Raw genomic sequence first — 24,165 nt, forward strand, 5'->3', positions numbered from 1 at the left:
GAGTTGCCAATAATGAAAACCATAAAACAATAATCTCCCCCTTTAGAGTTGTTGGCAACCACCTCATCACTAATACACTCCAAAGCTCCGATGAGTAACTCTCTCCCCCTTTGACAACAAGTACAAAGGGTGGAACCAATGGACTCCCCCTGAGTCTAATATGGGGGTAGCAACATCAAGCAACTTGCTTCCCTCTCCCAATGCCACTAGTGCTTTGGAAGAACCACCACTCCCAGCTTCTGTCTAAGGAACTCAAACTGATCTTTGGGAAGTGGTTTAGTGAAGATATCAGCCACCTGCTCTACTGTGGGAACAAACTCCATCCTTATTTCACCTTCCAGCACCTTGTTTCTTAAGAAATGATATCGGATAGCAATGTGCTTCGTTCTAGAATGCATCACCGGGTTCTTGGAGATATTGATAGCACTAGTATTGTCACAATATAGTGGCACTGCCTGCTCAACCTCCACACTCAGATCCTTCAATATCTGCTTCATCCACAATACTTGTGTACAACAAGATGTAGCTACAATGTATTCTACCTCTGCAGTTGAAAGAGAGACTGACTCTTGCTTCTTACTATGCCATGCCACTAAGTTGCTCCCCAAATAGAATGCACCACCACTGGTGCTCTTCCTATCATCTACACATCCGGCCCAATCTGCATCTGAAAAAGTTGACAAAGTAAAGCTCTTGACTTTTGGATACCATAACCCAAACTCACTAGTCCCTTTCAAATATCTGAAAATTCTCTTCACTACTGCCACATGTGTCTCTTTTGGTCCTACTTGGAATCTGGTTACTATGCACACAGCTTGTAAGATGCCAGGCCTACTAGCTGTCAGATATAATAGGCTACCAATCATTCACCTATACGAGGTGTGGTCAACTGATGGAGAGTCATCTTCCTTGCTCAACTTACACCCAATCATCATAGGTGTACTAACTGGCTTGCAATCCTCCATGGTGAATCTCTTCAACATCTCCCTCACATACTTGGACTGAGATATGAAGTTACCTTCCTTCTTCTGACTGATATGCAAACCCAAGAAGAATGATAGTTCACCCAACATAGACATCTCAAACTCATCTTGCATCCTCATTGCAAAATCTTTGCATAATTTATTTTTGTGACCCCCAAAGATGATATCATCTACATACACAACCACCACAAGCTAACTGATTTCTTCAGTTTTGATGTAGAGATTACTGTCCACTAAGCCTTTCTTGAAACCCAACTTGCACAAATAAGAGTCCAATCTGGGGTACCATGCCCTTGGAACTTGTTTCAAACCATACAATGCCTTCTTCAATCTACACACAAGAGTGGGGTCCTCACTCAGTTGAAACCCATCAGGTTGCTCTACGTAAACCTCCTCTTCCAAGTTTCCATTTAGAAAAGCTGATTTGACATCCATCTGATAGACCTTGAACCCCTTGTACACTGACAAAGCCAAAAATATTCTGATAGCCTCAAGTCTTACCACTGGAGCAAAAGTTTCCTCAAAATCAATGCCTTCCACTTGAGCATACCTCTTGTATACAAGTCTTGCTTTGTTCCTCACCACTTGACCATCTTCATTGAGTTTGTTTCTGAAAACCCATTTAGTACCAATCACATTCTTATCAACTGGCCTAAGGACTAGATCCCAAGTGTGATTCCTCTCTATCTAATCAAGTTCTTTATTCATAGCCTTCATCCAACTCTCATCATTCTTGCCTCATCAACAGTTTTTGGTTCAATCTTCGAAAGAAGAGAGTAGGTGTTGATCTTCATTCTTCTAGTCTGAACACCTACAGTGGGGTCACCAATGATTAACTCATCTGTTTTCTGTTGATCAACTCTGTTATGTCTCATCTGCTCATCTAAATCTACCTCAGCCTGTTCAACATCAATCTCATTTTTGCTTTTGGGTCTACTATCAACTAGGTCATTCTCATCATCAAGATCTTGAAATTCTGGAAGTTCATTTCTTGAGCCTGAAGGAATATCCCTTTTTTCATCAACTGTGACATCAGCACTCTCTACAATTTTTTCAAGTCTGTTATTGTAGCATCTATAGGCCTTACTTGAATCAGCCCTATCATCAAACTTACCCAAATCTTGTGTTGTGTTCTTGATGTAACACTTGCTACCAAAGACCTTGAAGTGTTTTGCTGTAGCCCTTCTTCTAAACCAGATTTCATATGGAGTCTTGCTTTCATGTGGTCTCAAAATACATCTGTTATGGATGTACACAGCAGGTAGAACTACCTCATTCTAGAACTTTTTACCCATGTCATTCTCTGCCAACATTGTTCTAGCCATGTCTTGCACTGTTCTATTCTTTCTCTCTGCAACACCATTCTGTTGGGGTGTTCTTGGAGTTGAAGTTTGTTTCTTGATACCATGCTCATAGCAGTATTCTTCAAAATCATCCCAACTGTACTCACCTTCTCTGTCAGATCTCAAACACTTTATCTTCTTCCCTGTCTGATTCTCAACTTGCTTCTTAAAGATCTTAAATCTTTCTAAAGCCTCTGACTTATGTTTCAAGAACATCACCCACACCATTCTTGAATGATCATCAATAAACAACATGATGTATCTCTCTCCTGAGGTGCTAGGTGTCCTCATAGGACCACATAGGTATGTGTGAATCAACTGCAATGGAGAGCTGGAATAGTACTCCTTAGACTTGTAGGAGATTCTGGTTTTCTTTCCCTTCTGATAAGATGCACATATAGGATTGGAGAGCTTCTTTAACTCAGGAATATCTCTCACTGCCTTCTTCGAAGAAATCTTCGCAAGGTTCTTAAAACCGATATGCCCAAGTCTTCTGTGCCACAACCATGTCTCCTCATCTATGCTGATCATGCAAGAATCTTTCTCTAACTCTGTCAAGGTGTACAAGTTCCCTGAAGTTCTCTGTCCAGTAGCTACAACCTTTCCACTGCTTGATCTTCTTATCTCACACCCTTTACTAGTGAAAGTTACTTCATGCCCTTTGTCACAAATTTTACTGATGCTGAAAAGACTGTGTTTGAGCCCTTCAACATACAAGACATCAAGGGATTTCACCTTCCCATAGTTCAGACTTATGGACCCCTTCCCTGTAATTCTGGCACCATTGTTGTTGCCAAATTTCACAGATCCACCTTCAAAGTCATATAATTGTTCAAACATTTCCTTATCTTCTATCATGTGGCTTGAGCAACTACTATCAAGAATCCATGGAGTAGAGTCTCCTTGAGGCTTAAAAGCTCTCTGAATAACAAATGCTGTTGTATCTTCTTCATCTTCTACTCTCTCTCTCTGAACCCAGACTTTCTTGATAGATTGAGATTCTTTTGCTTGTTTTTATCTTGAGAACTGTCTCTCCATCTCATCATCTTCTGTGTTTTTGAAAACTCTCTGTTTACCTCTATTCTCTTGTCTTTGTGGGGGAAACACAGTTCTACAATTCCTTGCAATATGTCCAAGGTTGTTGCACTGTAACATTCAACTGTTTTCTCTATAAGGGGTGCAAAAGAATTTCTATCCACATAACTCCTTGGACCATTGTTGAACTTGCAATCTGAGATCTTGTGTCCAAATGTGTTGCATTTGTAACAATAACCTTGAAAGGTGTGCCTCTGCATCACAGGTTCCATCTGCCATCTGTAAGGAGCTCTGAAGTTGTCAAGTGCTCTAGGTCTTTGTTGAAGACCTTGACTGTATCCATAGCTCTTTGCTCTCCTGCTTGGCCTTACCAACTGTGGTTGTCTAGCATGGTTAGTCTTATGGAATATAGATAGATTTCCTCTTCTGATTGGACCAGTCTGCACTTTATCTTTTTGTATTGCACTCTTGACATTGCCAGCAGTAGTAACATGTGTCTTTCCTCTTTGAGCATTCCTGTCATTGACTTTGATAGGATTATGTATTGTTCCCTTACCATTTGCCTTAGTATTTTTGGAAAATTCCCCAACAAATCCAAGCCCAAATTTGATGTGAGTTGATCTTTGAGCATTGATGATGTCATTAAGCTTCTTACTTCTAGGATGCTCTTTTGGAGTAGAGTCATCTTCAACATCTTCATTTTCTAAGTCTTCTCTCTCAATCTCAGTTCTCCCATAGTCTTCAACCTTAGCCTTTAATAAAGCTAGCTCATCTGCATAACCATCAAATTGTGGAAGAATCTCATATTGATCCTCTAGTTATGCATTCAAAGCCACTTTCTCTAACTCTAGAGTGTTGCAGTCAATGGTCTTCTGTGAGAGTTGATACTCAAGATCATCTAAGGTCTTCCTTGACTTATTGGCTTGATCTCTCAACTCAAGAACTATTTGTTCTTGGGCCTTAAGGTTTTGAGTGACCTTTTTCACTTTCTTCTTTTCTCTTTTAAGCTCTCTAAGGGCAACTGTGAGTTCAACCTCTAGATGTGATTTTTCATGTTCCTCTTCTTCTTCTATAAAATCTTCCTTACTAGAAGAATCTTCTTTGTTTTCTTCCATATCTATTGAGACCATGAACATAGCCTCATCATCTTCATCAGATATGTCATTGCATTTCTTAGAAACCAAACTTTTCTTCTTATCCTTGCCTTTCTTGCATCTGTTTGAGAAGAATTTCTTCTTTCCCTTGTAATAAATTTTCTTTTCACTTTCATCTTCATCACTTTCTATTTTTCCTTGGTTAGGACACTTGGCTGCAAAATGTCCAACCCTTCCACAGTTGAAGCATTTGAAAGGCAACTTGTCCTTATATTTGTTGTTCCCCTTTTCAACTTTCTGGTGAAATGACTTTATCTTCACTCTCATCAGTATCCTCCACAGACTGCTTCTTCTTCTCTTTGATTTTTAAATTTTTCATTGCCTTGAAAGCAACTTGTTTGTCAGTGGACTTGCCCTTTTTCCATCTCATTTCAAGAGCTGTGAAAGTGCCATGCACTTGACCAAGAGTGATAGTATCTAGATCCTTTGCCTTTTCAGTAGCTGACACCTTGGAGTCATACTTGGGCAACAAAGATCTCAAGATTTTTTGACAAACAACTGAATCCTCTAGATTGGCTCCCAGACCCCTAATAGAGTTGACCACTTCATTTACCCTGGTCATATAGGTGTCAATATTCTCTCCCTCTTGCATTAGTAGACTTTCAAACTGGCCTCTGAAGATCTGAAGCTTTGCATTCCTTATTTTTTCATCTCCTTCATAAATGCTCTTCAGTCTTCCCCAGATATCCTTAGCCGAGTCACAATCCATTACATTAGCCATCACACTCTTATCCAATGCTGAGAATATTGCATTCACAACCTTTTGATTGTAACAATAAGCCTTCTTAGCTTCATTGTCAACTGGACCTCCTTCAGGTTCCTTGTACCCAATCAAAACTGATACCCAAACATCATAACCTAGTGAACTTAGGTAGGACTGCATTCTCCTCTTCCACAAGATAAAATCAGATCCATCAAACTTTGGTGCATGTCTTGAATAGCATTCACTTGCCATACTGTCAGTGCCACTACCTTTGGATCACTTAGTTGTTGATCAAACTATCACTGAGTATCGACTCTGATACCAATTATTATAATCCGGCAGTCACTAAGAGGGGGGTTGAATCAGTGAGTCCAATTTCGATCCCCAAAAATCTGTCCGATATCTAACCAAGAAAAACCTGATATACCTGTCCCTGTTCGCACACAGTCGTATGCATACTCAGCCTCTCATAAGCACTTCTAAGTGTGCACACCCATTCCACATTCCATACACTTCAATATAAAATATAAACCACAAGCACCCACAACACAGGATTTTTACGAGGTTCGGTAATTTACCTACATCCCCGGAGTAGTGCCTGTAAAGGCTTCGTACCTACTTAATACAATACTTTTGACTGCACCCACAGTCAAGAGCACCCACACCCAATTTTCTCAAGCCGAAGCTGAGATGGCACTCTCAGTGCCGATACAATGTGTAGCACCCACTACACAGGAGCACCCACTCCCAATGCTTAGCAACCACTAAGCACTCAATAAAGAATACAATTAAATTGGGCTTATATCAATGCCCTACAGTCAAGCTCTACCTAGCATATACATCCACAACTAGCTAGCATGCTTACAGTTCATCCACAACTAACCTAACATATATACATGCATATAATGTAAATCAAAGGTTAGAGAATCTCACAACCGATTGCCTGAGATGACTGAAAACTTGTATTGACAAGTTTGGTGCTTACACCTTCTCTCTCCTTGGCTTCTTGCTCTTCAAAGCAAACACATCATTGCTTTCTTCTCTTCCTTTTTGGCTTTAAGTTAATGTATCATTAATACACCTTAACCACCTCTTTTACCTCTTTTAATGGCCTAAGAACATTTATCATCAAGTATTCATATTCATTCAAGGACCAACAAGGAGGGGGAAGCTTATCCTACCAAAACTATAGCCTTTTTTCACTCAAAACTCATTTTTCTTGTTTCCATGGTGTAGGGCTTGAAAAAATGAAGAAGCTGCAACTTGGTTCACCCAAATCCAAGTTAAAATGAGGGAGATATGACCATTTGAAGTTGGAGCAATGAGATAGCCTGAAATGGAATCTTCGTATGAGTGGCATAGGCTACACCGGCGGTGTGCAACAGGGGCGCAAATCTGGCCGTAGATCTCATCAAGGAGAATCTCTTAATTTAGACCGTCCGATTAAAATAATGGATAGTAAATATCAACCACAAGATTTGAATAAGATAGTCAACTAATGACTTCATGCTGACGTCAGCGATCAGCATGCACTTTTTGTTGTCGATCTTTGATTGGTTGCTTATTCGGATTTTAAAGAAGCTTGTCTCCCACTCACAAATGTAAAAGGTTTATCGACCGTTGGATCCGAATCCTCTATGATGGCTTTAATCAGATCTTATGAGATCCTTAAGATCGGAATCCTTTTTTATACCTTCTATGCACGTGCGAAACACCACAACATACCTTGATAAGGTGTAGCGCCAGTGCATCAAGGATTATGCACCTAACCAATCAAATCCTACGCACAAGCATCTATCTCGTCCATGTCAGCGTAAAATCTCAGCAACCTTTGGATGAGCATCAAGCCTACGTGGTCGAATCTGGACCATCCATTTCACTTCCCTTTACTCCCCTTTATTACAATCAAGCCCCTGCCTCCATATATTTCAGTGCTTAAAGACCCCCCGCAACTCAGACCTTTAGAATCTTGAAATTACAAAAAGTCCTTCAAATTTCAAAAATAAATTCCAAAAAATCCACCCAACACCGAGAGCAACTGATGGATTTTCGGTTTGGATTTTCGAACCAGCTTTACGAAAATACTTAAAACGTTTTCATACGATATCCGATTGAGATGAAACAAAGTGTGTTGGAATCATAACTGGATGCTCTACAACTTTTTAGAAGACTCAATCATCTGACTCATCCATATAAAAAGACAAAAATTCCCCTAGAATTTTTTAATGACGTATCTTTCTCATAAGGAATCGGAACGTGATGAAATTAGAACCGTTGGAAAGATTGGATTTTTTTCGTATTGTTACATGTAGAACACTTCCTTTAAAAAATTCATCTTCAATGTTGAAACTGCTCTCGACTACCATAAATTCCGTAACTTTTTCATACGGTATCGGAATGTGACAAAATTAGATGCACTGGACTAGATAAATTACAATCTATATTTTTTATGAAGAAACGATCTTCCAAAAATATCATTTTCACTGCCAAAAATATCTCTGATCATAAATAGGCCAATTTTACCAGTTTTGACCCAGAAACCCGCACCACATACTAAGGATGTATCAAACCATTCCATGTATACCAAGGAGTTCTGTTATCTCATCGATGACACTAGACACTGTTATGTCATCATTTTCATCCACGTCACCCAAACTGACCACATCATCATCACCACGTGGCCGAGTTGCCAACAAGGATAATCATAAAACAACAATAATTACCATGTATCAAAATTCATTTGAATTCTGATCTCAGGTATTACAAGATTATAAATACATAAGGATAAATAACTGAAAATAAAGAAGTGATGTCCATTAACACGGTGTCTCGCAGACACAAGCCTTACCATTGCCACCGAAGTCCCAAGCTTGCCTCTGCACTGATTCCACCATCAAAAGAGGGTTTAACAAATGGGGGAGCTTCCACGAAGCCCAGTGAGGGGTACACACACACACATGCATCCGCAACAATAAAAGAAATAAAAATAAGTATAAATGCTCACCACAACAACAATAATGAAATTAGATGAATGCAATGATATGATTCGGTTATTAATAAACGATCCTAAGTAGTAATTTCTAAGTCCAAAATGAGTATTAGTGCTGCTGCAACATAGGGGATATCCCTGGTTCACTGGTCCGGAGAACTCCCTTCAGTCTTCCAATGATATATGCTAGTTGCGAGTCAGGAGCCTACATGTGCCGGTCCGAAGTACGCCTTCAGTCATTGCAAATCCCTAGTGAATAATCCCATCCGATAGCTACAGTCCCGACCCAGAGAACCCCTACGGTTGCTGAGCTATAGGATAGTCACGATCCTGGTCCTAAGAACCCATTCAGGTCTCCATGCTATTGTAATACCCCGCTTCTTAAACCCGGTCTGATTTCGCGATTTAACCGGTTTAACCATGCAGGAACCGAGCCAGAGGATATTAGAGCGGGCTCCTTATGGGCTATGATGGCACGGGTGACCTTAAACACCGGCTGGCCCGACAAGTCCGAGCCAGTGCCAGAAGAGACGGGAGTGCCCAAACCGTGTACGTGCACCTACCATAAGGCTATGTACGGATAAAACAGGTATTATATCCGTATTTTAAGGTATATACGTATGCTACATCGTATGCCTGGGGTGGGGTTCGAGCCGAGGTCCGAACCCGGTCAAAATCCCAAGTCTTGGCTCTCAGGTGGGTATAACAGGTGGGTACACCCACCCACCTGAGTGACCCATCCAACACTATTCACTTAAGTAGGAATAGTATATAAGGCTTTATGATTTCTTTTCTTTCCATTTATTACCCTCGTACGTTTGGTGAGAAAAGTAAAGAGGAGAGAGAAAAGAAAGGGAAGAAGAAAGGAAGAGGAAGAAAGGAAGGATTTCAGTGGCGCCGAAGCTAGATCTTGCCATTCCGGTGCCGGGAGAGTAATCTTCAACTCTAGATCTACAGTTGGAGGTAAGAAAAGTTGGGTTTTACGAACGTTCACCATACCCAAGCTTTAAACCCTTGATTCGAGTATGGTTTCTTGAGATCTTGTAAATACCCTTTGAAATGATGAATCTAAGGTTTAATAGATGATTTATGTGTTGATCTTGAAGGATTTGAAGAGATATTGACAAGGTAGAAGAAGCATTGTGAGTTGGAAGTGATTTGAAGGGTTTGAAGTCATTTTTGGGCAAAGAAGGTAAGATGGTTTCCCTCACTTGAATCTAACCTAGATCTAGGTTAGAACCATCCTATAGGACTTCAAAGGTGTGAAGAATGGGTGGGGGAAAGCCCCATTTGATTCCCCAAAGGATGGAGAAAATGGAGAAGAGACAGAGTCATTCCCGCCAAAACCGGTGGGTACAACCGGCGGGTACCTACCCGCCTGAGAGTACCCACCTGAGAAGGCAGAGGTCCCTGGCCAAACCGGCGGGTACAACCGGCGGGTATAACCGGTGGGTACCTACCCGCCGGTTATAACCGGTGGGTATAACCGGCGGGTAGACAGCCCACCTGTCTTACCCACCTGTTTGGCCCCGAAGGTGATCCGTAGGTCCGATCGAACCCAAATCGGACGTGTGACCTTCTTTCGACGTTCTAAACACGATTTTGACATCGGATTTCATTAATTTTGATTCTAAAATGGTGAAGTACTAACCCCGCTCAATTATGTTAGGTTCACCAAATCCTACCCGATTCGCTCCGGATCTCACCCGTACCGAACGGGAGTCCTTGTACGCAACAGGTAAGTGGAGAGAGGACGTTTGGCCTTGTTTCAAGGCATTTGTTTGGCATTCATATAACCATATCTAATCTAGTCATGTCATCATGAATATGCTATATAGATTAGTCATTCCACTCATTGATGTGCATATATGCTATGTTTACTTTTCAAATGCCAATTGAATGAGATGTTTATATGTTGAATGTGGACATCATGGTGCATAATGCATTGATAGACTAGATGCCGTTGTCGGCTTGGAAACGAATGCATTGGTGGCCCGTGGTATGGGACACGGAGGCACTATGCAGTCGTACTGTCATATAGGAGCATGCGGTATTAGGATTCTCACCATCCCGTGCTACGACCCTTCCCAACAGGGGTTAAGGTGTTGGGTTGCCATTTGGGGGGAAGCAGGGGTCGCGGTTGTCGGACACTGTGGCGGTTAGGCATTACGCCCGGCGAGTCATGTAGGACAGTCGGCAACCCCGGTGGTATTTCAAGAGGGCCAATCGTAATGCTTTTAAATTGCTGGAGTCAGCACTGTTATTTCATTTATTTACATTTCTGTTGAGAGCCGGTGGACGGCATTGTCTTTATTTTTTCGAGTACTCACGGTGGGCCTTCTCCAATAGCCCTATGGACGTATCGCGGGAGGGAGTTCGCGGCTCGTACTCGGTGTATACGCGCACTGTGGTTGTAGTAGCACTAAAACCAAAGACTTAGTAATGTTGATTAGGTGTATGTGATTTAAAATGAATTGCATGGCATGTAGTGCATATGATGTGTTGTGATGTGTGGACTGTTGTGTGAGGTCCACCTCTCTACTTACTGAGCTAGTGAGCTCATTCCACGTGTACACCCCCTTTTTAGATGATTTTGCAGGTCATGCATCTGAGGAGCATGGGGCGGGTCCCACAGTCGAGTTTCCTGAAGAGGACTGGTGGACCCCTGAGGAGTTTGAGCACGGTGTAGACTGCGCATGTGAGAGCTGTGCTGCGGGACAGCAGTTCTGAGGCCGAGCTGAGCTCCCCCTTGGAGACCGTGCTGAGCTCCACCACCGAGGCCGAGCTGAGCTCTTCTATGTGATGCCGAGCTGGGCACAACCCTTGATGCCGAGCTGAGCTCCAGCCTTGATACCGAGCCGAGCTGTGTACTCTGATGATTTTTGATGAATTCTTGTATATACTTGATATTTGAACTTTATTCTTTTTGTGTATATATCATGCCTTCGGGCCCAAATGTATATAATTATTGTATCACCATTTGGGTATCAAGTATATGGGAATTATTTTACAGGTAAAACTTAGTCTTCCGCTGAGCTGATGAATTGATGTTAGTGTGTGTATGCTGTGGTGGAATACAGTATCTGATGATCCTGGCAGGTTTGGGTTAACCGGTGTTAACTCGGTCACCGCTCCGGTCCAGGGTGAACGGGGTGTGACAAACGGTGGTATCAGAGCGTGATGCTTTGCTCCACTCACAGCATACCATTAGAATCCCGTAGACTCTATAATAGGAAAATGGGGTTGGGTAAAGATAAAAGCTTAAAGATTAAAAGTCAAAGAAAGAAAGTATAAAATGAGGTTATGTTATAAGTTGCATTCATGGCATGCGTGAGTGTAGATAAAAGGTAATTAGATTGGAACTATAACCTATAAAGTACTATTTCGACGAAATTTCGGCAGCGTAACGGCGTAAAATGGGATTTCCAAAAGTTTTACACAAAACCTGATAAACAACAGATAATAATATAACAAAGAGCACAGATAGAAAAAAAAATAAAAATCAATCACATCACAACAAAATCACACAAACACTCCACATATGAAAACCCCACAAAATAATCCACTATCCAAAGATATTTTATTCCACAAATGAATCCAGTTACATTGCAAATACAAGGAAGTGAGAACAAGTGAATAAACATACAATGTTTACAAAAAGAGAAAATGGATGAACAGCTGGGTGGGGAAGCCAAGCCCTCACTGGTCGTCGTCATCATCATCGATGATCACCACGTTCGCCGGAGGCCTGGAGTTGACGTCGAAGCGGTGATCGTAATAATCGAACCTCGCGTTCACCAGTCGTACCTCCCTCCGAAGCCGGCCATAGTCTGCTGAGATAGCGTTGGCCCTGGTGTCCAAGTCCTGACCCAGCCTAAGGAAGGACTCCTCCAAGGTGGCCTGCCTGGAGACAATCTCGTCCAGCCGCCTCAGTATCTGAACCTGGCCATCCTGCAAGGCCCGCATGGAGGCTGTCTGGCCCTCGTAGTCGTAGGCACCACTCCCAGGTGGTGGGGCTCCAGATGGTGGGGCTGTAGCTCTGGAAGAACTAGGACCAGGACCTCTCGACTCCTGAGGCACCTTCTCAGGGATGCCACCTCCCATCAGATCCTCCTCCTCGTCCTGAGGAACGTAGTCCTCATCCTCCTCACTGGACTCCTCCTCCATGAGGACATCCTCCATAGGGGCAGCCCTCCTACCCCTACCTCTCTGAGTTCTTGATCTAGGAGGTGAATCCATGAGGGTCTGAAGACCCATCTTCAAGAGATTTCTCCAGCCAAACCTATCAGCCGGAGTCTTCCCCTCCTCACCGCTCAGATCCACTCCGAAGAACTCGAAGATCCTAGTGAGGATCCTGCCGTAAGGGAGTCCTCCATCCTCTGGGTGGGAAGTGTGGTGCTCCATCGTTCTGAGAATGATATAGGGAAGGCACAAGTGCTCGCCGCCTCCCTCTGCGGCCGTGAAGATACAAAAGGCAATGAAAGCCGCCATGAAACCCACCTGGTTCCAATGACCTCCTCTGGGGAGCAGGTTGAACTGGATCAACCGGGCAAATAGACGAACCTCAGGATAGAAGGATGTCTCGGACTCCGGACGACTGCTGCTGCCACAGATGGTCTCGTAGATGAAGTCTGGTGTCTCCATGCTCATGAACGGTCCCTGAGGCCTACCCCTGGGGGGACTGTAGTATCGGTGTCCCGCCGCGGATATACCCAATATACTGGCCAAGGTGCCTACCGTCAGCTGGATATCCACTCCCTTCACCAAGCTGCTGATGGTGAACTCCCCGTATGGATACGACACCTCCAAGTTACAGTAGAACCGATGAACGAGCTGCTCGTAGCATGGTCGGTCCACCTGAAGAATAGAGTCCCAGCCCAATGCTGAGAACCTCTCCTGAAGCCTGGCCTTGTGGAAGTCCTCTACTACCACGGTCTTCTCCATCAACACTGACCCCTTCAGGAAGTTGGGCCAGTTGGCTGCGGCCTCGGCACTGAGGAAGTGCTCCTCATCATAGTCTGTAGGGTCAGACTGAGCAGGTGCAGGTCTCCCTGTGCGAGGAGCTGAAGAGCTGGTCTCCGCACTCTTCCGCTTAGAAGCGGTGGTCTTGCGTCGAACGCCAGAGGAAGATGGTCCTTTGCCGGTGCGTGACGACATCCTGGCAATAAGAAAAGTAGGGATTAGTACAGCAAGAAAGAGACAGCAGCATTAAAAAGGGGAACCCAAAACCCAATTTATGCAAAACGGAACGACGACAATCTAGGAAAGACAGGAAACTTATGACATGACGCACGGTAGTTGACGACGCATAAAAACACGCCAAAACAGCAGGATGACAGCAAAAGCAATAAGCATAGATAGAAGGAGGAAATTCAAGTCCATTGTGCAAATTTGAACATAATGGAGAATAGCTTGAAACCCTAGGCCTAGAACGAAATGCCATAGTAGTGGGATGATGGAAATGCAAGAGCATACCCCAAATAGATTATGGAGTTCCATGAGTACATGTATGGATGAAAATCAAGGAAAACCAATGCAAAAATAGGGATTTTCATGGAAATACATGGAGATTCAAGCACAAAGGATGATTCATGAAATCTAAAGCATATCAAGCACAAAACGAGTGAAATGCATCACAAGGGAATCATCAATTGGAGAAAAGGATCAACAATGTAAGAAATCCCCAAATTTGGAAACCTAGGGCACAAAATGGGGTTTTCTTCAAATGAAGAAACAAATTCCTATAAACTACGAATGACTACAGTAGAACCATCATGAACACATGGAAAGACTATTCTATGGTGAAAAATAGGGAAAAGAAACCTAGAAAGTAAACCCTATTCATGCATTTCACCCAAATGGAAATTCTGGAAAAAAAAAAGAGAAGAAGAGGAACTTACTTGAATGAAGATGAGTTGAATCTCCTCTAAGAGTGCCGAGTGGGTGAGTGAACTCGCGAGTAGAAGCGCCAAGAAGACCTCCAAGATCGGCCAAAAGAGAAAGGAAGAGAGAGAAAGGAGCTGGGGAAAGAGACAAGACAGAACAGGGCCCTATTGGCCCTGTTCGTGTTTTAACTCGGGCAAGATCGGCGGGTATAACCGGCGGGCTCCTACCCGCCGGTGCCACCCACCGGTTAGGGCAGTGAAGACCGGCGGGTATAACCGGCGGGCTCCTACCCGCCGGTTCATCCCACCGGTTATGGCAGTTGGGTAGAATTTTGAAAATTTCCTTCTCTTCTTGTTTCCCTTCTCTCCTCCTAGAATGATTACATTGATTTTCACTATTGGATGTATTCCTATGATTAGTATGCTATGGTCAAGTGGGACCATTGGCATGTATGCTGTGGACCTTGCCTGTATCGTGGAATTGAACTAGGATTATTTACAGGCTATCATACACTACAACACCTCATGTAATGGCATATGATTGTGTGCCGAAATCAATTCTATGGTGTTTAATCAATATGGTGTGTGATGTGTTCCAGGTACAGGGATACGATGGTACGTACTAGATCCTGTAGTAATGCCCAAGGTACCTCGCGGGGTCCTCGTCGGGTCGGTCGACCACAAAATCCTAAGGGGTCCCGTTCTGTGGGGCACACCTCACCTCCACTACCTCAAGAGACCCTTGGTCAGGGTGGGGCACATGGGAACCCACCTATGACTACACTTCCGGACCCTCCTCCGGTCATTACACCGGGAGATGTTGCTACAATAATTCAGCAGTCGCAACAAGCTTTCCAACAGCAAATGCTTCAGCAACAGCAAGCATTTATGACTGCCATCCAGCAACAGTTGGATTTTTCTCAACCGGGTCAACCTCCCTGGGTACTCACTCCGCAGGACCCACCTGTAGGGTCGGGAACGGGACCACAAGTGGTGGGTACACCTCCAATCCCACCATTCGGTGTTCCTCAGCATGGGATTCCTCCATACCCCTACTATCCTGTCTATGCTCCTAACTTCCCGGCGACGAGTAATACGTCAAGGGTAGTGGAGTCGTTCAAAAGGAACTTACCACCGGTATTCTCTAAGGTGGGGAGTGATCCTCTAGAACCGGATCAATGGATCCAAGAATTGGAGAAGATATTTGAGGTGCTTGAGTGCACAGATGCCCAGAAACTTATCTGTGCTGGGTTGCAACTCAAGAAAGAGGCAAATTCTTGGTGGCAAGCCTCCAAGCCTATATTGATGGCTGCTCATCCAGAACCTACTTGGGAGCAGTTCAAGGAGTTGTTCTTGGACAACCACTATCTGCGCAGTTTCAGAGACCGAAAGGAGACTGAGTTCATGGCCTTAACTCAAGGAGGTAAGACTGTCCTTGAGTATCAGCAACAATTCGAAAGTTTGTTCCATTTTGCCCCAAGGCATATGCGAACAGCTGAAGAGAAGGCAGCAAGATTCCTAAAAGGCCTAAAAGCATCTATTGGGTCTGTGCTTGAAGTCTTGGATTTGACCGAATATGGCCAGATTGTACAGAAGGCCAAAACAATGGAAGATAAGCAGAAGGGTGAACAGTCCCTCACTCCTGGACTGTGGAAGAGAACGAATCCATTCCCAGATGCGGGGAATTCCTCCAAGGCTTACCGCGGATCATACAGTTCTGGGCCTATGTATAGGCAGCCCTATAGGCCATCTGGCTACCCTCCTAAGCCAGTTGGTGGTTCGGGTTCTACCTCTTTTCGCCCGAACACTAGTGTGGCACCTACAGCTCCAAGGCCACCTCGACCTCCATCTGCAGCTGGGTCAAGTGCAGAGGGGCCCCGCTCCAGTTCCGACGTCTCAGATTCGTTGCTTCAACTGCCATTCCTATGGGCATTATGCGAAAGACTGTCGGGCCCAACCAGCCTTGCCCTCCAGCCAGCCCTCTGCTTACCGACCTCCCTTACCTCGAGGCAATCAACCGCAGGGAAGGATGTATGCCTTATCAGCCGAGGAAGCTGAGGCTAGTACAGAAGTTGTAGCAGGTACATTTTAAATTAAGAAGTTCATTATGATTCATATTGATGACCTGCTGAAATTATATACATTGTTATACTAGGTATCCTACCCATATCGGGCATACCAGCCTATGTTTTATTTGATTCAGGAGCTACTCATTCATTCGCATCTAAGAGATTTGTAGGGAAACTTGGGATGTCACCCAGGATCCTAGACCATGGAATGATTGTTAGTATGCCTACTGGTAAAATTGCACAGTTGAAGGAAGTGTATGGGCCGTGCCCAGTGGAGATTAGTGGGAAGAACTTTGATGCACAACTTATTAAATTCAATATGCAGAATTTTGATGTTATATTGGGGATGGATTGGTTGTCGACTCATCAAGCTAATGTGATCTGTGCGGAAAGGCTGATTAAGGTAACAGATGACGAAGGGAAAGAGTGGGTATACCGAGCAGATACAATGAAAAGGGTGAGGAAGGTCCTTGTCTCCGCTCTCCAAGCGGTAAAGTTGCTAGAAAGTGGATGTCAGGGTTTCATAGCCTCGGTACTCGATGTTGATGCAAGAGTTACACCTCTAGAAGAAGTAAAGGTGGTTAAAGAGTTTCCTGATGTTTTCCCAGATGATCTGATGCATTTACCACCTGATAGGGAGTTGGAGTTTGCCATAGACTTGACTCCTGGAGCGGCTCCAGTATCTAAGGCTCCATATAGGATGGCACCAGCTGAATTGAAGGAGTTGCAGATGCAATTGCAAGAACTATTGGAAAAGGGGTTTATTCGCCCAAGTGTTTCACCTTGGGGTGCCCCGGTGCTGTTTGTCAAGAAAAAGGATGGTAGTTTGCGTATGTGCATAGATTACCGGGAGTTAAATAAGCTAACTATTAAGAACCGGTATCCATTGCCACGCATTGATGATTTATTTGATCAGTTGCAAGGAGCCAGGGTATTTTCGAAGATAGATCTTCGGTCCGGCTATTATCAGCTCAAGATAAAGAGTAGTGATATACCCAAAACGGCATTTAGGACTCGATACGGCCATTATGAGTTCCTGGTGTTGTCCTTCGGGTTAACCAATGCACCGGCAGCATTTATGGATCTAATGAATCGAGTATTTCAGGATGTGCTCGACAAATGGGTAATTGTTTTTATTGACGATATCTTGATCTACTCCAAGACCGAGGAGGAGCACACTCAACACTTGAGAATGGTATTACAGAGATTGAGAGATCAACAGTTGTTTGCCAAGTACAGCTGTGAATTCTGGCTTGAACAAGTTGGATTCCTGGGGCACGTAGTGTCTAAAGCTGGAATCGAGGTAGATCCTGCTAAGGTGAAAGCAATAGTGGAATGGGAAAGCCCCAAGAATGTTACTGAAATTAGAAGCTTCTTGGGTTTGGCTGGATACTACCGGCGTTTCATCGAGAATTTTGCTCGGATCTCAGCACCAATGACCAAGTTGACTATAAAGGGTGTGAAATTCGACTGGGCAGAGGAATGTGAGAAGAGCTTCCAGGAATTGAAAGAAAGGTTGGTGACTGCCCCTGTGCTGACTATTCCTGAGGGCACAGGTGGAATGACAGTCTATACCGATGCTTCCAAAGTTGGTTTGGGTTGTGTTCTCATGCAACGTGGGAAGGTAATAGCGTATGCATCCCGACAACTAAAGGAATATGAGAAGAATTACCCCACTCATGACTTGGAACTAGCCGCAGTCATTTTTGCCCTTAAGATCTAGCGACATTATTTGTATGGGGAGAAGTGTGAGATATACAGTGACCACAAAAGCCTGAAATACTTCTTCACCCAGAAGGATTTGAACATGAGACAGAGAAGATGGCTTGAACTCATGAAGGATTATGACTGCGATATTCAGTATCATCCCGGCAAGGCTAATGTAGTGGCAGATGCATTGAGTCGGAAGACACAGACTGTGTCGCTCTCATACTTAGCAGTCAGCTCACCACTTGTGCAAGAGGCGATGCTAATGGACGAAACCCTCTTGTATGAAGGGGCAACCTTAGAGCTTGAACCTCAACCAGAAAACCCTAAATGGTTGACGGTATCCTTGTCGGCTCTACAGGTGCATCCGGCAATTAGGCAAGAGGTGATAATGAAGCAACCTTTGGATCCTGAATTGCAGCGGATCAGAGTTAAGGTTCAAGACCAAACAATGAACGACCCAGATTTTACTTTAGCCAGTGATGGGGCATTGATGTTTCGAGACAGATTGTGTGTACCCGATGATTTGGATATACAAGATAAGATAGTAAGAGAAGCACATAGCTCCGAGTACTCACTTCACCCAGGAAGTACCAAAATGTACAAAGACCTCAAACAAAGTTACTGGTGGCCAAGCATGAAAGTCACCATAGCTTTGTATGTGGCGACTTGTCTTACCTGCCAGAAAGTGAAAGCTGAGAGGCATCGACCTTATGGTACCCTTCAGCCACTCCCAGTACCAGAATGGAAGTGGGAAAGGATTACAATGGACTTCGTCACCGGACTACCAAGTACACCCAGGGGAATGGATGCGATATGGGTGATCGTGGATCGACTTACCAAGACTGCTCACTTCATTCCTATCAAGACCAAGTTCTCCATGGCCAAGCTAGCACAACTTTACATGGACAACATAGTGCGTTTACATGGAGTGCCAGTGAGCATTGTTTCAGATAGGGACCCAAGGTTCACTTCCAGATTCTGGAAAAGCTTACAGCGTGCCTTGGGATCGCAGCTAAATTTGAGTACAGCTTTTCACCCACAGACGGACGGTCAGTCGGAGCGAACCATACAGATATTAGAAGACATGCTCAGGGCATGTGCAATAGAGATGAGTGGCAGCTGGGAAGAATATATACCTCTTATGGAGTTTGCATATAATAATAGTTACCAAGCTACAATTGGGATGGCTCCATACGAAGCGTTATATGGCAGAAAATGCAGAACTCCTTTGTATTGGGATGAGGTAGGTGAACGTCGAATGTTAGGACCGGAGATGATCCAGATGACTTGTGACAAAGTCGACGTTATTAGAGAACGGATTAAAGCAGCTCAGTCCCGTCAAAAGAGCTATGCAGACACCCGCAGGAAGGAGATTGAATTTCAGCCAGGAGAAAAGGTATTTCTCAAGATCTCACCTACTAAAGGTTTGCAAAGGTTTCACAGAAAGGGGAAGTTGAGCCCAAGATACATGGGACCATTTGAGATCTTATCCCGGGTTGGCTCAGTAGCCTATATGCTTGCTCTGCCACCTTCGCTTGGGGATGTTCACAATGTATTCCATGTATCCATGCTGAAGAAGTACGTGCATGATCCATCTCATGTACTACCCGTGGAACCAGAGTAACTAGAAGCTGATATGACCTACACAGAACAGCCAGCTGAAATTTTGGACCGGAAGGTGAAAACCCTTCGCAACCGCTCCATTTCCTATGTAAAGGTGCGATGGGCTGGTCATTCACTTGAAGAAGCATCTTGGGAGGTAGAAGAAGAAATGCGAGCCAAGTACCCTCATCTTTTTGATCAACCAGGTACGCAATTTCGAGGACGAAATTTTTCAGAAGGGGGGGTAATGTAATAACCCGCTTCTTAAACCCGGTCTGATTTCACGGTTGAACCGGTTGAACCATGCAGGAACCGAGCCAGAGGATGTTAGAGCGGGTTCCTTATGGGCTATGATGGCACGGGTGACCTTAAACACCGGCTGGCCCGACAAGTCAGAGCCAGTGCCAGAAGAGACAGGAGTACCCAAACCGTGTACGTGCACTCACCATAAGGCTATGTACGGATAGAACAGGTATTATATCCGTATTTTAAGATTATGTACGTATGCTACATTGTATGCTTGGGGTAGGGTCCGAGCCGAGGTCAGAGCCCGGTCAAAATCCCAAGTTTTGACTCTCGGATGGGTAGGACCGGTGGGTACCCCACCCACCTGAGTGACCCATCCGACACTATTCACTTAATTAGGAATAGTATATAAGACCTTATGATTTCCTTCTTTTCCTTTTATTTCCCCCGTACGTTTGGGAGAAAAGTACAGAGGAGAGAGAAAAAGAAAGGGAAGAAGAAAGGAAGAGGAAGAAAGGGAAGATTTCAGCGGCGCCGGAGCTCGATCTCGCCATTCCGGTGCCGGAAGAGTAATCTTCAACTCGAGATCTACAGTTGGAGGTAAGAAAAGCTGGGTTTTATGAACATTAACCATACCCACGCTTTAAACCCTTGATTCGTGTATGGTTTCTCAAGATCTTGTAAACACCCTTTGAAATGTTGAATCTAAGGTTTAATAGATGATTATTGTGTTGATCTTGAAGGATTTGAAGAGTTATTGACAAGATAGAAGGAGCATTGTGAGTTGGAAGTGTTTTGAAGTGTTTGGAGTCATTCTTGAGCAAAGAAGGTAAGATGGTTCCCCTCACTCGAATCTAACTTAGATCTAAGCTAGAACCATCCCATAGGACTCTAAAGGTGTGAAGAATGGGTTGGGAAAAGCCCTATTTGGATCCCCAAGGAATGGAGGAAGATGAGAAGAAACTGGGATTTTTCCGCCAAAACCGGCGGGTACAACCGGTGGGTCCCTACCCGCCTGAGACACCCATCCGAGAGGACCAGGGGGTCCCTGGCCAAACCGGCGGGTAGGACCGGCGGGTCCTACCGGTGGGTAGGTCCCAAACCGGCGGGTTGGACCGGTGGGTAGACCACCCACCCGAGTTGACAGAATTTGATTCTTAGGTCCGATTGAGCCCAAATCGGACGTGGGACCTTCTTTCGACGTTCTAAACACGATTTTGACGTCGGATTTCATTAATTTTGATTCTAAATTGGTGAAGTACTAACCCCGCTCAATTTGGTTAGGTTCACCAAAGCCTTCCCGATTCGCTCCGGATCTCACCCGTACCGAGCGGGAATCCTTATACGCTACAGGTAAGTGGAGAGAGGACGTTTGGCCTTGTTTCAAGGCATTTGTTTGGCATTCATATAACTATATCTAATTTAGTCATGTCATCATGAATATGCTATATAGATTAGTCATTCCACTCATTGATGTGCATATATGCTATGTTTACTTTCAATTGCAAATTAAATGAGATGTTATATGTTGAATGTGGACATCATGTTGCATAATGCATTGATAGATTAGATGCCGTGGTCGGCTTGGAAACGAATGCATTGGTGGCCCGTGGTATGGGACACGGAGGCACTATGCAGTCGTACTGCATATAGGAGCATGCGGTATTAGGATTCTCACCATCCCGTGCTACGACCCTTCCCAACAGGGGTTGAGGTGTTGGGTTGCCATTTGGGGGGAAGCAGGGGTCGCGGTTGTCGGACACTGTGGCGGTTAGGCATTACGCCCGGCGAGTCATGTAGGACAGTCGGCAACCCCGGTGGTATTTCAAGAGGGCCAATCGTACTGCTTTTAAATTGCTGGAGTCAGCACTGTTATTTAATTTATTTACATTTCTGTTGAGAGCCGGTGGACGGTATTGTCTTTATTTTTCCGAGTACTCACGGTGGGCCTTCTCCAACAGCCCTATGGGCGTATCGCGGGAGGGAGTTCGTGGCTCGTACCCGGAGTATACGCGCACTGTGGTTGTAGTAGCACTAAAACCAAAGACTTAGTAATGTTGATTAGGTGTATGTGATTTAAAATGACTTGCATGGCATGTAGTGCATATGATGTGTTGTGATGTGTGGACTGTTGTGTGTGGTCCACCTCTCTACTTACTGAGCTAGTGAGCTCATTCCACGTGTACACCCCTTTTTAGATGATTTTGCAGGTCATGCATCTGAGGAGCTTGGGGTGGGTCCCGCAGTCGAGTTTCCTGATGAGGACTGGTGGACCCCTGATGAGTTTGAGCACGGCGTAGACTGCGCGTGTGAGAGCTGTGTTGCGGGGCAGCGGTTCTGAGGCCGAGTTGAGCTCCAGCCTTGATACCGATGCCGGGCTGCGTACTCTGATGTTTTTGATAATTTCCTGTATATAATTGATATTCAAACTTTATTCTTTTTGTGTATATATATCATGCCTTTGGGCCCAAATGTATATAATTATGGTATCGCCATTTGGGTATCAGGTATATGGGAATTATTACAGGTAAAACTTAGTCTTCCGCTGATCTGATGAATTGATGTTAGTGTGTGTATGCTGTGGTGGAATACAGTATCTGATGATCCTGGCAGGTTTGGGTTAACCGGTGTTAACTCGGTCACCGCTCCGGTTCAGTGCGAACGGGGTGTGACAACAATGGCTCAACCCCTTCTGAGCCATGGACCGACCCGGATAGAACCACCGACAAGAAGGGGCACTTGCTGTTGGCTAGCCCCCAGACCATCTCCACAAATTCAACCTCATCCATGCTGGCTATGCTGCCGAAGCTAACGTAGATCACAGACTTAGGTGGTTGCGTATCTAGCCAAGCCATGCAGCTTCAGTCTTGGGACAATAAGCTACTGGAAGAAGCTGGAAAGAGTTTATGAAAAGGTTCTATAGTGAACTCTGGGATTGGAAAATCTTGACCAAATGTTGTCAATGCCGAGTGTTCAAGGTCATCGAAGGTGTTCGCAATGACTCCATGATACGAACCACATGCTGTTGGTGTATGATGTCTTGTATTCCGTCGCAGTTTAATCCAGAGAGTACTGGTGCAGCACCTAGACAGCCAGGACGACGGTCCCGCTAGCCGGTTAGCGGGCCGTGGGGGTTGCAAGGGGGACAGGAGGCCCCCCTTCATAGCAGGGGGTGTAGGGGGGCGCAGCCCCCCGCTCGAATTTTTTATTTGAGGGCAATTGTAGTTTAATCCGGATTAAGGTGGCAATTGTAGTTTAATCTGGATTAGGGTGGCAATTGTAGTTTAATCCGGATTAGGGTTTTTTCTCTATATATTTGTAGCGAGGGTTTCTTTCTCTGTAATGCAAGCAATACTGAAAGGTGTGAGGACGAGCGCTGTAACCCTATTCTCCATTGATAGTGAAGCAGGATCTCATCTCACCAGGGACGTAGGAAACCTTGCCGAACCTCGTAAAATCAGTGTGCATTGTTTGTTTTGTTTTTCCATTATCTTCTACATCGTTTTAGGGTTGCGTTTCTACAAATTGGTATCAGAGCTCTAGGTTTCCGTTTTCTAGGGTTTATTATCACGATGGCAGGGAAGGGATCGAATGTCAAGTATGACATCGAGAGGTTTAATGGGAAGAACAATTTCACCTTCTGGTGTCAAAGGATGAAGGATCTTCTGATACAGCAGGGTTTGGCGAAAACGTTGTTGGGGAAGTCGAAGAAACCTGCAAAAATTACTGACGAAGATTGGAAAGAGATGGAGGAAAAGGCGGTAAGTGCTATTCGATTAAATCTTTCTGATGATGCCCTACAATATGTTGTGGGTATCGAATCTGCATCGCAGTTATGGGCGAAACTTGAAAGCATCTGCATGACAAAGTCCTTAACGAACAAGTTGTTCGTGAAGAAGGAATTATATTCTCTACAGATGGAGGAAGGTACGGATCTATTAGAGCATCTTAACATGTTCAATCAAATCGTAAGTAAACTTGCAAACCTGGAGGTTTAGATCGAGGATGAAGACAAGGCGTTACTGTTGCTATCGTCACTCCTAGAATCATATGATCACCTAGTAACGACTCTCTTGTAAGGGAAGGAGACCCTTGAGATGGATGAAGTCGCAGTTGCTCTCATGTCCAATGATACAAGGAAGAAGGCCAGTAGTACGAAATCTCAAGGAGAAGGTCTTTTCGGAGGTGACAAGGACATAGAAAGAGGGAGATCAAATCAGAAGGGATTTGGGAAGAGTCGATCGAAATCAAAAGGGAAAAAGACCAAGGTCTCTTGTTACTATTGCAAGAAGGAAGGTCATCTGAAGAGAGAATGCTTGAAGAGGAAGGCAGACTTAAAGAAGAAAGGTGTAGATAAGGCATCTGAGGAAGCTAGCATGGCTGACAGTTCAGATGGAGATGATGGAGATGTACTCTCTATATCATCAGGTAAGAATCAACCTTCTG

The 24,165-nt window shown here is 44.4% G+C and overlaps 1 pseudogene; it reads right to left on the reverse strand.

Moving 5' to 3' along the window:
• The window catches only part of LOC122086700, a 29,240-nt pseudogene that overhangs the window by 1,233 nt on the left and 3,842 nt on the right, over positions 1-24,165 (reverse strand).

This window comes from Macadamia integrifolia, chromosome 8 (assembly GCF_013358625.1).
Source record: "Macadamia integrifolia cultivar HAES 741 chromosome 8, SCU_Mint_v3, whole genome shotgun sequence".
Lineage (NCBI taxonomy): Eukaryota > Viridiplantae > Streptophyta > Magnoliopsida > Proteales > Proteaceae > Macadamia > Macadamia integrifolia.